Source organism: Thalassophryne amazonica, chromosome 1 (assembly GCF_902500255.1).
Source record: "Thalassophryne amazonica chromosome 1, fThaAma1.1, whole genome shotgun sequence".
Classification (NCBI taxonomy): Eukaryota; Metazoa; Chordata; class Actinopteri; order Batrachoidiformes; family Batrachoididae; genus Thalassophryne; species Thalassophryne amazonica.
In genome coordinates, this window is record NC_047103.1 from 130,712,087 (window position 1) to 130,724,822 (window position 12,736).

General features: G+C 38.4%; 1 long non-coding RNA gene across 1 annotated transcript; it reads right to left on the reverse strand.

The window, feature by feature from the left end:
• Positions 1-3,181: 3,181 nt before the first annotated feature.
• On the reverse strand, positions 3,182-9,149 carry LOC117514263. Its single transcript, XR_004561846.1, has 3 exons — positions 9,032-9,149; positions 8,722-8,723; positions 3,182-3,194 (listed from the first exon to the last, which is right to left on the reverse strand). It is a non-coding gene; the product is annotated as an uncharacterized LOC117514263 (long non-coding RNA).
• Between the last annotated feature and the right edge of the window lie 3,587 nt (positions 9,150-12,736).

The following is a 12,736-nucleotide window of genomic DNA, read 5'->3' on the forward strand; positions in this document are numbered from 1 at the left end:
GATAAAAAAAGGAAGGGGGGCGAGAAAAGAAAAATAATAATTTATAATTGGTAACATTAATGGTAGCATTATTATACACTACCTGATATTTTTTTTTTTCCGTTTAAAAAAGCTCCATGAGAAAGTTCCCTTTTGTGTACCCGTCAAGCTTCAGAAGAACAGCTTTGGTTCCCTGGAATTTGGAAATTGTGTAGTTACAGTGAGTGAACACAAGGTGGAGGTAAGTGAACATCCAATGATGTCTCGACAGTCGATCAGCGACAAATTCACTGAAAATAGACACTTTAAACAGATTTTCATCTCATTTATATACATACCAAATTCAAATTACACTGTAACCAAATTCTAGAATACCGTTTAAATAGTTTAAATAGCAACACAAACTGTTACTTTTATTCATCATTACAGTCAGCTAGAGAACAAATTCCTTTCGTTTCCACCATTCTATTTGCAGTTCTGTGTTTTGTTGGTATTTACAGGTTGACCTTTAGAAGAAGAAGAAAAAACACATCAGTGAGGAAATTATATTTCACCTTAACATCTGACTTCCAGATTGAGAAGTGAATAATTCTATGAGGATGCATTTATATACTATGAAAATCCATGTTTCTTTTCGGTTCATGGCCACACAGACATTCCTCACATACAGTGGCTTGCAAAAGTATTCAGCCCGTTGGTATTGCACACATTACAATTTGTTTATTGTGTTTCAAATACAAAAAGTAAATCAGGCTTCTCAATAGTGTAAAAATTTCTAAAATTATCTTCCTTAGATTCAAACTGAAAGTAAATCTCTACAACTTGATATAAATTAATTAAAAAATATAAAAGCTAAGATGATGGGTTGCATAAGTAATCAGCCCCTTTGGTATAATAACTGTAAATAATCAGTTTTATTGCCAGTTTTCTTCAGACAAGTCAGGGGATGGATACATGAATATTTCCAAGTCACTGAATATGTCTTGAACTTTATTTACATCAGTTATGAACAAATATAAACAGTATGGCACTCTATGATAAATCTGTGTGGAGTAGACAGTTGTCAAAAACTGAGTGACTGTGCAAGAAGGAGAACAGTGAGGAAAGCCACCAGAACACCCAGACAACCCAGAAAAATTTTAGGCTTCTGTGGCTGTGACTGGAGAAATTGTGCACAGTGCAAATTCTGCGTTTTGTATCTCCAGTTATACAACCCCTGGCAAAAAATATGGAATCACCGGCCTCGGAGGATGTTCATTCAGTTGTTTAATTTTGTAGAAAAAAAGTAGATCACAGACATGACACAAAACTAAAGTCATTTCAAATGGCAACTTTCTGGCTTTAAGAAACACTATAAGAAATCAGGAAAAAAAATTGTGGCAGTCAGTAACGGTTACTTTTTTAGACCAAGCAGAGGGAAAACAATATGGAATCACTCAATTCTGAGGAAAAAATTATGGAATCATGAAAAACAAAAGAAGGCTCCAACACATCACTAGTATTTTGTTGCACCACCTCTGGCTTTTATAACAGCTTGCAGTCTCTGAGGCATGGACTTAATGAGTGACAAACAGTACTCTTCATCAATCTGGCTCCAACTTTCTCTGATTGCTGTTGCCAGATCAGCTTTGCAGGTTGGAGCCTTGTCATGGACCATTTTCTTCAACTTCCACCAAAGATTTTCAATTGGATTAAGATCCAGACTATTTGCAGGCCATGACATTGACACTATGTGTCTTTTTGCAAGGAATGTTTTCACAGTTTTTGCTCTATGGCAAGATGCATTATCATCTTGAAAAATGATTTCATCATCCCCAAACATCCTTTCAATTGATGGGATAAGAAAAGTGTCCAAAATATCTGTTATGGATAAGACGCGAATTGAGGAGCGGTCCAGTATCTGACTGAACCCAGCATGAAATAATCAGAAGCAGTTCCAAAAAGAAAACATTTATTTTTCTCCCTTTGTGCTATACATGAAATACTAAATAATTAAGTTCTGGTGAGGTGAAAAGGCGGCGTGCTCTCTCAGTGTCTCAACAGTCGGAGTCCGAACGTTCAGGACTCAGGAGTTCCGCCAACACCCCCCCCAGGTGACTTTCCCAGACTGTACTCTGCGAAGGAGGAACAGAGATGAGATTATTCAACACTTATTACTATGAAATATTGTTTAGAGGCAAACTTATCAGCTACACGTTTAGGTCTGGTTTCAAACTTAGTTCAAAGAGGCTGCTGCTCACATGCCACGCCACTGCCGTGAGGAGCACGCCAAACAATTTCCACCAATAATTACTTATAGCTGCGTAAAAACGGCAATTTACATTCACGGATAAACCTTTCAGAATATTCACCTCTGTCGTGTGCTGACAACGTTTGCCTCTCACCCTCGTCCTCCTTCACAGGCGCGATGTCAGACTCTGAAACGGCCCTCAGCATCCCCACACGGTCGTCACAAGGTCGTATTCGCCGGCAATCTTATCCAACTCACTGCTGGTTTAAATGTAGTTCTTCATTACTACATTGGTACCAGCTGGAAGTCCTCAGATCTGCACGTGAACATCACAGGTGTCGTGGATTGTCCTGATAGAGAGCCGCACGAGAATGCAACAGGTGCAGCCAATCATCGTAACAGAGGAGAGAGACTCTTCTGCAGCACATTTTCCTCAGAGAACAGCCCCAAATCACCTGGGAAGGAAAATACACACAAAACAACCCAACCTTGTCCAGCCAAACCCCACCCAACACACAACAATATCAACGTAAACTTGTGCATTTATTGATGATGTAATGACAGCCATCTCCCCAGTGCCTTTACCTGACATGCAGCCCCATATCATCAATGACTGTGGAAATTTACATGTTCTCTTCAGGCAGTCATCTTTATAAATCTCATTGGAACGGCACCAAACAAAAGTTCCAGCATCATCACCTTGCCCAATGCAGATTCGAGATTCATCACTGAATATGACTTTCATCCAATCATCCACAGTCCACGATTGCTTTTTCTTAGCCCATTGTAACCTTGTTTTTTTCTGTTTAGGTGTTAATGATGGCTTTCGTTTAGCTTTTCTGTATGTAAATCCCATTTCCTTTAGGCGGTTTTTTACAGTTCGGTCACAAACGTTGACTCCAGTTTCCTCCCATTCGTTCCTCATTTGTTTTGTTGTGCATTTTCGATTTGTGAGACATATTGCTTTAAGTTTTCTGTCTTGACGCTTTGATGTCTTCCTTGGTCTACCAGTATGTTTGCCTTTAACAACCTTCCCATGTTGTTTGTATTTGGTCCAGAGTTTAGACACAGCTGACTGTGAACAACCAACATCTTTTGCAACACTGCGTGATGATTTACCCTCTTTTAAGAGTTTGATAATCCTCTCCTTTGTTTCAATTGACATCTCTCGTGTTGGAGTCATGATTCATGTCAGTCCACTTGGTGCAACAGCTCTCCAAGGTGTGATCACTCCTTTTTAGATGCAGACTAACAAGCAGATCTGATTTGATGCAGGTGTTAGTTTTGGAGATGAAAATTTACAGGGTGATTCCATAATTGTTTTCTCAGAATTGAGTGAGTCCATATTTTTTTCCCTCTGCTTGGTCTAAAAAAGTAACCGTTACTGACTGCCACAATTATTTTTCCTGATTTCTTATAGTGTTTCTTAAAGCCAGGAAGTTGCCATTTGAAATGACTTTAGTTTTGTGTCATGTCTGTGATCTACTTTTTTTCTACAAAATTAAACAACTGAATGAACATCCTCCGAGGCCGGTGATTCCATAATTTTTGCCAGGGGTTGTATAGCTTCATGATGAAGTGGTATAGATGAGGATCGTCTTTCACAAAAACATCAAATCTAGGCTTGCATCTCAGATGGACCTTCTGGTAAATTGTAGGTGACCTTTTAGGTCTTCTTTTTAAGAAAATTCTCCTCTGCTTCACTTCATCATGAAGCTGTATAACTGGGGATATAAAATCCAAAACTTGTACTGTGCACAATTTCTCCAATCACAGCCACAGAAGCCTAAATAAAACTTCTTCTGGGTTATCTAGGTGTCTTGGTGGCTTTCCTCACTCTTCTCCTTCTTGCATAGTCGCTTAGTTTTTTCAGAATTGTCTACTCCACACAGATTTATCATAGAGTGCCATACTGTTTGTATTTCTTCATAACTGATGTAAATAAAGTTCAAGACATATTCAGTGACTTAGAAATGTTCATGTTTCCATCCCCTGAGTTGTCTGAAGAAAACTGGCAGTAAAACTGATTATTTACAGGTATTATACCAAAGGGGTTGATTATTTATGCGGCCCATCATCTTGGCTTTTATATTTTTAATTAATTTATATCAGGTTGCAGAGATTTACTTTCAGTTTGAGTTTAAGGAAGACAATTTTAGAAATTTTTATATTGAGACACCTGGTTTACTTTTTGTATTTGAAATGTCATAAACAAATTAAAATGTGTGAAATACCAAGGGGTTGAGTACTTTTGCTAGCCACTGTAAAAACCCCACTAAAGGTCCTGAGGCTGATCAGTGGATATTGACCCTGCACTGTCAAATCCTCCCAATCATTTTATGTTACAGATTTTAGGAGGATTTTATTCATGCGAGGACACAAATCTGTCTGTGGCTTCCGGAATGACGTTTACATGTGATTTTCTTTCAATATTCAGTTTCTGAGAAATAATGCAAATTTTTATTTGAGTTGTGCTTTAGTTATTTAAAGCAACTGTGTGTAGGATTAAGAGACATTTTTAGCACAAGTGGAAAATAGCATTCATAACCATCTGTTCATTAGTGTCTAAATTACCTGCAACATTGAATAGAAATGTTTTCATGAGCATAGAGCGAGCCCTTCATATCTACATGGGCGCGGAACCCCTCATGGAGGCTTCCATGTTGCACCACCATGTTGATACAGTAGCCCAAAAGGGACATATTTATTATTACAAGACAAGTCAAAGGAGTGTGAATCCCCATTGCAAAAGAAGAGAAAATGTAACTAGGAACAATACTGTGGCATAATGCAATCTGCAAAGACACCACTAGATGACACTAAATCCTACACATTGTATGTTTTAGTTATACCTGGGAACAAAAGGCATAACAAGCTCCTTCTATGGAAGTTGTAAAATTATTATTTAGAAAACACAACACAAACCCATTTAAACTGAGTTTAAACTAGTTGATATAGAGCTGTTTAAGAGCTAAATCAAATCCACATTATAAATCAGTCTGTTGTTGGTTCAGGGCTTTTTAAAACTAGATAATTTATTATTTTGCCAGATTTAAACCAGACAATATGTCACTGATTGGTAACCAAGGCTTTGGACCAGTTCAAGGAATGAAAATGTTTTACTGGAGAAACTGAAATAATGAAAACTGGTTAACCCTCAAGCAACCGAGTGGGGCCATTTATGACCCTGGGCAAATATTTTTGTCCACCATTTTTCTAGTTTTAATCAGAAAAAAGTTTCCTACCATGAATTTGTCTATTTTTTCCTGCATGTGTTCACAGAATTTTGCAAGGATCGGTGGATGTGGCAAGTATAAGCCAAACTTATGACCCAGGAAAGATCTATGAGATTTTTGACATTATAGCTTTAGAAGGTTGTTCTTTGCCAACTTTTGCCAAAATTGTTATTTGCCAACTGTAATTATTATATTGTATGACTGTTTTGCAGGGAAGCATGGCCAACAGACATAGAATAGCAAGATTTACAGCTGCACAAGCATTGAGACTGATTCTTGATGCCCAGAATGAGGGTGAAAAGGATGATGGATATTAGGGACTGGAATAAATATGAAGAACCCTAACACATTCATTTACATAGACGTATTCCAATATAAAGTCAATGGGGTCGTACATAACCTCACTCAGTCATATTAGTTACGAAAATAGGTTGGTCGCTTGAGGGTTAATTTTTTGTGCATTATTTGATCATAAAGTAGTTTTTCTTTTAAGAAAACTGGTTACACACAAATTCTTTACATATCACACAATTCCTGAAACCTGTCACATCTGGTGTGGAAATATACATAAACGTTCCTGAAAGACAAATGAGCTTTAAGTTTAAAGCAACCATGACATATCCAAAAATGTAATATTATGAACAAAGTGTTTGCAAATGCTTGCTTCTGAGATTCGTTTGTGGCATTCTGACTGCAGTGCTTCATTTTGCAGGAGATATGAGTATACCACTTCATAATAACAACACAATACACACATTTGGTAAGCATTTGTAAGCTATTATTTAATAATTTGGTCAGCATTTGTCAAGCATTGTTCATACATAAATGACTGGCTCTAGGGTAAATAAGCCCATCGAAGGGGAGTTTAATAAATTGATTTTTTTATACTTAATAAATGATGCATTGCATTTGTCAGTGACATAATTTTTCTGTTTTAACCAGTTTCAAAAGAATTTATAAGATCAATGAGAACATGAAAGTTAATGATAATCTATTTGGACCTACGTTTATGTATGCCTTTATAAATGTAATGATTTAGGCATATACAGTACTGTAATAGTATGTGAGTGTTTTAAAACGCAATATAATTCAAGATTAATTCAGAAGTTAGTAGCTGTTTGTTAAAGTGTGTGTCACTAGTAAATAAAATGTCATATCTATTCTAAATAAATAAAGAATTATGAAAATACTGATGTATTTTGTTTTATTTTTGGTGCTATATACTCAGAGAAATTAAATCATTAACATAGGGAAATTAGCATGGTTTCAGCTGCTTCTGATAAGCACTCAGAAACCTCAAGCTGTCAGGAATATGAATTTTGATGACATCATCTCAGGTCCTGCCTCAAAAACAAATGGAGAAAAACATCAGTTTTTACTGTGTGAAATCAGTGTGGTTTTTGTGTGTACTTTCAATTTAATTTCTATCATTTATATAGCGCCAAATCACAACGAAGCTGCCCCAAGGCGCTTCACACAAGTAAAGTCTAACCTTACAAACCCCTACATCAAGCACACAGGTGACAGTGGTAAGGAAAAACTCCCCCTGAGATTTGAGGAAGAAACCTCAAGCAGGCCAGACTCAAACTCTTTATGAGTTTTTGTTATCTATTTAAACATCCATGTGAACTGGTTGCAACTGGTGAAGATTCCAGCACACAACAAAGGTCAGGTTTAAGTATGTGCTGTGCAGCGCAGGCTTTAGGTAAGGGGTGTTGGACTCTGCCCTATGACTACCAGACGTCTATACGTTAGGAGATATGAGAATGGAGTTTGCGTTTTACCATGCCTACATTGCCTTTTATAAAAAGTGTTCTGTTCCTTTGTTTGGGAGTCTGACTGAGCGAATCTCTTGCATGAGCTACGCCAGTTGGAATCCAGGCCTGTAATCTCACCTTAACTTTGAACAAATTTAACATGAGAAGCTGTTTTGGACCTTGATTGGGACTGAAGAAAAAAGAACCGTAAGAAGTTTACAATGTGACCCAGCTTCCAACCCTTTGAGTTCCTGGCTAAGCTGAGCTAAACTGATGGCTAAGCTAAACACGACTGATAGCACCACTGTCAGTGAAACCAGATCCACCATCTATGAGGCTGACTTAGGGATGTTGTTTTTCTGTGGAGCGCCACACAGTGGAACAATAATTCTACATGGCTCTCTGTGTGAACACAGCAAGAGTGAAATCATAGACACCACTTTCATACATGTACAGTGTTGCCTTATTTTGAAAAAGTAATCCAATTACTGATTACTTCAATCAATTTAGCGCCCTATGACTGCTGGGATAGGCTCCAGCCCCCCACGACCCTTGATTGGACTAAGCGGTTGAAGTTGAGTGTGTGAGTGTGTGTGATTACTCAATTTAAAAGTAACTAACTTTATTAGTTACTTTCAGCAGCTGCCGACAACAGCCCTCAACAACCATTTTTTGCCAGTACTTACGTGGTCTGTCCATAAATTAACGGTGCTTTTTATTTTTTTTAAAAACTATATGGATTTCATTCATATGTTTTTACGTCAGACATGCTTGAACCCTCGTGCGCATGCGTGAGTTTTTCCACGCCTGTCGGTGACGTCATTCACCTGTGAGCACGCCTTGTGGAAGGAGTGGTCCCGCCCCCTCATCGGATTTTCATTGTCTGGAAATGGCGGAATGAAAAGGATTTTTTTTTCCATCAGAATTTTTTCAGAAGCTGCTAGAGACTGGCACCTAGAAACCATTCGAAAAATTTATCTGGCTTTCAGTGAAAATTTTACGGGCTTCACAGAGAATAAGGACTTTAACTACAGCTTTAAGGACCCCTTTAAGGACGGTCGGTGCGCCGCGCTGCGAGCTGCGACGATGCGACGATGCGACACAAACCACTGGATCATTTCTAAGCTGATGGCTCTATGGATACGAGACCATCGTGTGCTCTTTCTCTGGTTATCACAAGACCTGGACATCAGCCATTTTCCGGCAGATTTCACTTTTAACAAGAGATTTTGTCATGGAAAGCCGCGCGGAGGCTTCGCGCGTCACGACCGATTCGCTGATGAAGCGAGACAAAGGAACACCTCCGTTTCGGAGTGTTAGAGGACAAGTTGGGACATGTCTATCTCGGCTTTCAGTGCTTACCAGTCGAGTGAGTATAAAAGAACTTGTGGAGAGCTGGACATGTCCCAACTTGTCCTCTAACACTCTCTAACAGGTTCTGAAAAATTCTGATGGAAAAAAAGGCCTTTTCATTACGCCATTTCCAGACAATGAAAATCCGACGAGGGGGCGGGACCACTCCTTCCACAAGGCGTGCTCACAGGCGAATGACGTCACCGACAGGCGTGGAAAAACTCACGCATGCGCACGAGGGTTCAAGCATGTCTGACGTAAAAACATATGAATGAAATCCATATAGTTTTTGAAAAAAATAAAAAGGTACGATACTTTATGGACAGACCTCGTACATTGTACTTTATTGGAAGTGCATTTTTAACAGTAACGTGAAGTAAACATTGTATGTCCTGACATTTTAAGTTGAATTTAAATACTATTTCCTGAGAAAAAAAAGTTTTGTAAAACACACAAAAAAGTCAGTCATTTCTGACATATTTAACTGTTGACTGCACTGTAGCGGTAAAACTTACAATTAATAATCTGCATTGTTTATAAATGTAACAATTAAATTCTTTCTACCATTTTCCTAACATTTAAATTATTTCTAAACATTTTGGTTGCTGAAATTATTATTATTATTATTATTATTATTATGATGATGATGATGATTCTGATTATTATTCTTATTATTATCATAAGTAGTAGCAGTAGTATGAAAAGCTATATCTTCAAAAGTGGACCTATAATCTAGAGGTGTTGTGGGGGGAAGCGTCACCCCACCATGTCCCCTTTGCATCTGGATTTGCCTCTGGTTTGCCACCTGAGCAGGAAGAATGGATAAAGTGTATTTATGCAGAAAGCACGACCAGACTGACAGGAGAGAAAGATTTTTCTGTGTTTTTTTTAATGTCATGTTGTCCTCAGAAAGAGACTTTAAGTGCATTTGGGAGGGAAAAGAGCGTTAGTATTTCTTGTTCATGCATCATGGGTCTTCAACTGTTTTTAGCGAGGTCACTCACAGAACGGCACAGAGTTTGAAAGAAAAAAAAACTGTAAAAATGTCTTAGTTAAGCTCAGTGCAAGTGTGCTGCCATCACCGCGCTTTGAGAAACAACAACTGTTCTCTGCGATCGACCGGTCGCGCACCCCTAATTTATACTGTATAAAAATACAAAAACAGTAGTGACGCACAGTGACTTGGAGAAGTAACTTTTTTCTGATTACTGATTTGGAAATATTAACGCTTTAGATTACTCATTACTGAAAAAAGCAGCCAGATTACAGTAATGTGTTACTCAGTAAAGCTTTGCCGGTGTCGCAAACCGAATGGTCCTCCCCCCAAAAATTGGTCAAAGGCCAAAGGAGCAGCTGCTGCTGTGTTCACTGTGCCTCCTTTATTTCATAGCATCAGTTGTGCCTCGTTTCTGCCTTGTTTCTGCTTAAAACTGATTTTAGAATAATTTAAGAGGATTTACTTTGTCATCTGATGGTTAATAATCACATTATTCCCTTTGATTGCTGTAGGTGTAGAGAGTCAGACTCAGACCTGCTGCTGTGGTCCCAAATGATGTATGTGCAGTGAAGGCAGGGCGGACCAATTTTTAGGGGGGGGGACCGTTCAATCTCTGACACCGGTACCCACAACAAAAACAACAACAACAACAACAACAATAATAATAATAATAATATGAGCGAAGCATCATGCAGCGGCGCAAAGCTCACTCATGGTACAGGGCGTCCTAAATAGGAAGTGCCAAAATTCAAATCCACAGTAAAACAGGAAATGTTCAAATATCAAACACTTCCTGGATTGACAGACGAGATCCCATGGAATCTCGTGGGAACTCAGTGGCAAGCTCACACTCAAACAGGAAGTGCGGAATTCTCAGTCACAGTGAAACAGGAAATGTCTGATGTTGAACACTTCCTGGCATGGGTGGAGCTAGTGAGGAGGCCGGGTTTCACTGGATTACCCTGAAATCCAATTGAACACAGATGATTGACATGTCCCGGCACCACACGTCTGGTTGAAAGAGGTGCATTTTCAAATTAGTGAGTCACATTGACTGCTAGGTTCCTCCTGTCCAGTAGTTTGTGCTGTGTACCACAAAACGTTCTAATCCACCTTAGTAGAAGAAGAAAAATGCTTGCTTCAGATATGAACTGAACACGTCGTTTGAACTATGGACTTCTAATCACACCATACTTATATTGGTGAGTAATGATCGTATTTTATGCCAGAAATGAGGCCCAGGTTGTTAAAAGCAGCGTTTCTCCTTTAATTCGGGTTGCCTTATATACACGTTTAACCTAACAGACAACAGCTGGTTTGTGCTGTGTTGTCTTATTAGTGCAGCAGACAACTGAAACAATCCTTCAAATGGTGATACAAGCATCAAATTCAGCACAAATACAGCTGGAGCAAAATGAATGTAGCAACTTTAACTGTTGACCCCTGTACAAACTGAAACTGACCTTTGTTGCCATTCTTACTGCTTTTACATCATAACTCCATAACATTCAGTCACAGATTGTCCAAACTCTGCCTTTTTGGAATCTTTATGATCATGCAAATAATGTGGTGTAGTTTTCTATATGATTGGAGCATCTTTTAATTTTGACCCCTGTGTAATTCTTCAATTGAACCCTACCTGGCTGCCTATTGAAAATTCAAGTGGCCAATCAGTTTTTTTTTAAAGAGTTCATGTCTGGATTATTTGTGCCAAATCTGATGCTTGTGTCACCATCTGCAGGATTCCACTCTAAATATTCTCTTATCTGCTGCACTATATGTGAGATGTAAAATGCTGCTCCTCAGTGTTTCTCAGTTGCCCTCAAAAGTATTGGAACACTTGGTATTTCACACATTTTTTTAATAAAAATATCTTCCTTAACTCAAACTGAAAGCAAATCTCTACAACTTGATATAATTAAAAATATAAAATCCAACTTCCTGATGAAGTGGTGTAGAGGAGGATTTTCTTAAAAATTGTACAGGGGTCAAAAGTTAAAGTTGCTCTGTTAATTTGGCTTTGCTCAAAATGTAAATGAGTCCACCCACCACTTTAACCATACTTTAGATCTTGTTCTGACTTATGGTATGGAAATTGAAGACTTAACAGTATGCCCTGAAACCCCCCTTTTGTCTGATCATTTCTTTATAACATTTACATTTACTTTAATGGACTACCCAGCAGTGGGGAATAAGTCTCATTACAGTAGAAGTCTTTCGGAAAGCGCTGTAACTAGGTTTAAGGACATGATTCCTTCTTTGTTACGTTCTCCAATGCCATATACCAACACAGTGCAGAGTAGCTACCTAAACTCTGTGAGTGAGATAGATTATCTTGTCAATAGTTTTACATCCTCACTGAGCACAACTTTGGATGCTGTAGCTCCTCTGAAAAAGAGAGCCTTAAATCAGAAGTGCCTGACTCCGTGGTATAACTCACAAACTCGCAGCTTAAAGCAGATAACCCGTAAGTTGGAGAGGAAGTGGCATCTCACTAATTTAGAAGATCTTCACTTAGCCTGGAAAAAGAGTCTGTTGCTCTATAAAAAAGCCCTCCGTAAAGCTAGGACATCTTACTACTCATCACTAATTGAAGAAAATAAGAACAACCCCAGGTTTCTTTTCAGCACGGTAGCCAGGCTGACAGAGTCAGAGCTCTATTGAGCCGAGTATTCCTTTAACTTTAACTAGTAATGACTTCATGACTTTCTTTGCTAATAAATTTTAACTATTAGAGAAAAAATTACTCATAACTATCCCAAAGACATATCGTTATATTTGGCTGCTTTCAGTAATGCTGGTATTTGGTTAGACTCTTTCCGATTGTGCTGTGTGAGTTCTTTTCATTAGTTACTTCCTCCAAACCACCACCATGTCTATTAGACCCCATTCCTACCAGGCTGCTCAAGGAAGCCCTACCATTAATTAATGCTTCAATCTTAAATATGATCAATCTATCTTTATTAGTTGGCTATGTACCACAGGCTTTTAAGGTGGCAGTAATTAAACCATTACTTAAAAAGCCATCACTTGACCCAGCTATCTTAGCTAATTATAGGCCAATCTCCAACCTTCCTTTTCTCTCAAAAATTCTTGAAAGGGTAGTTGTAAAACAGCTAACTGATCATCTGCAGAGGAATGGTCTATTTGAAGAGTTTCAGTCAGGTTTTAGAATTCATCATAG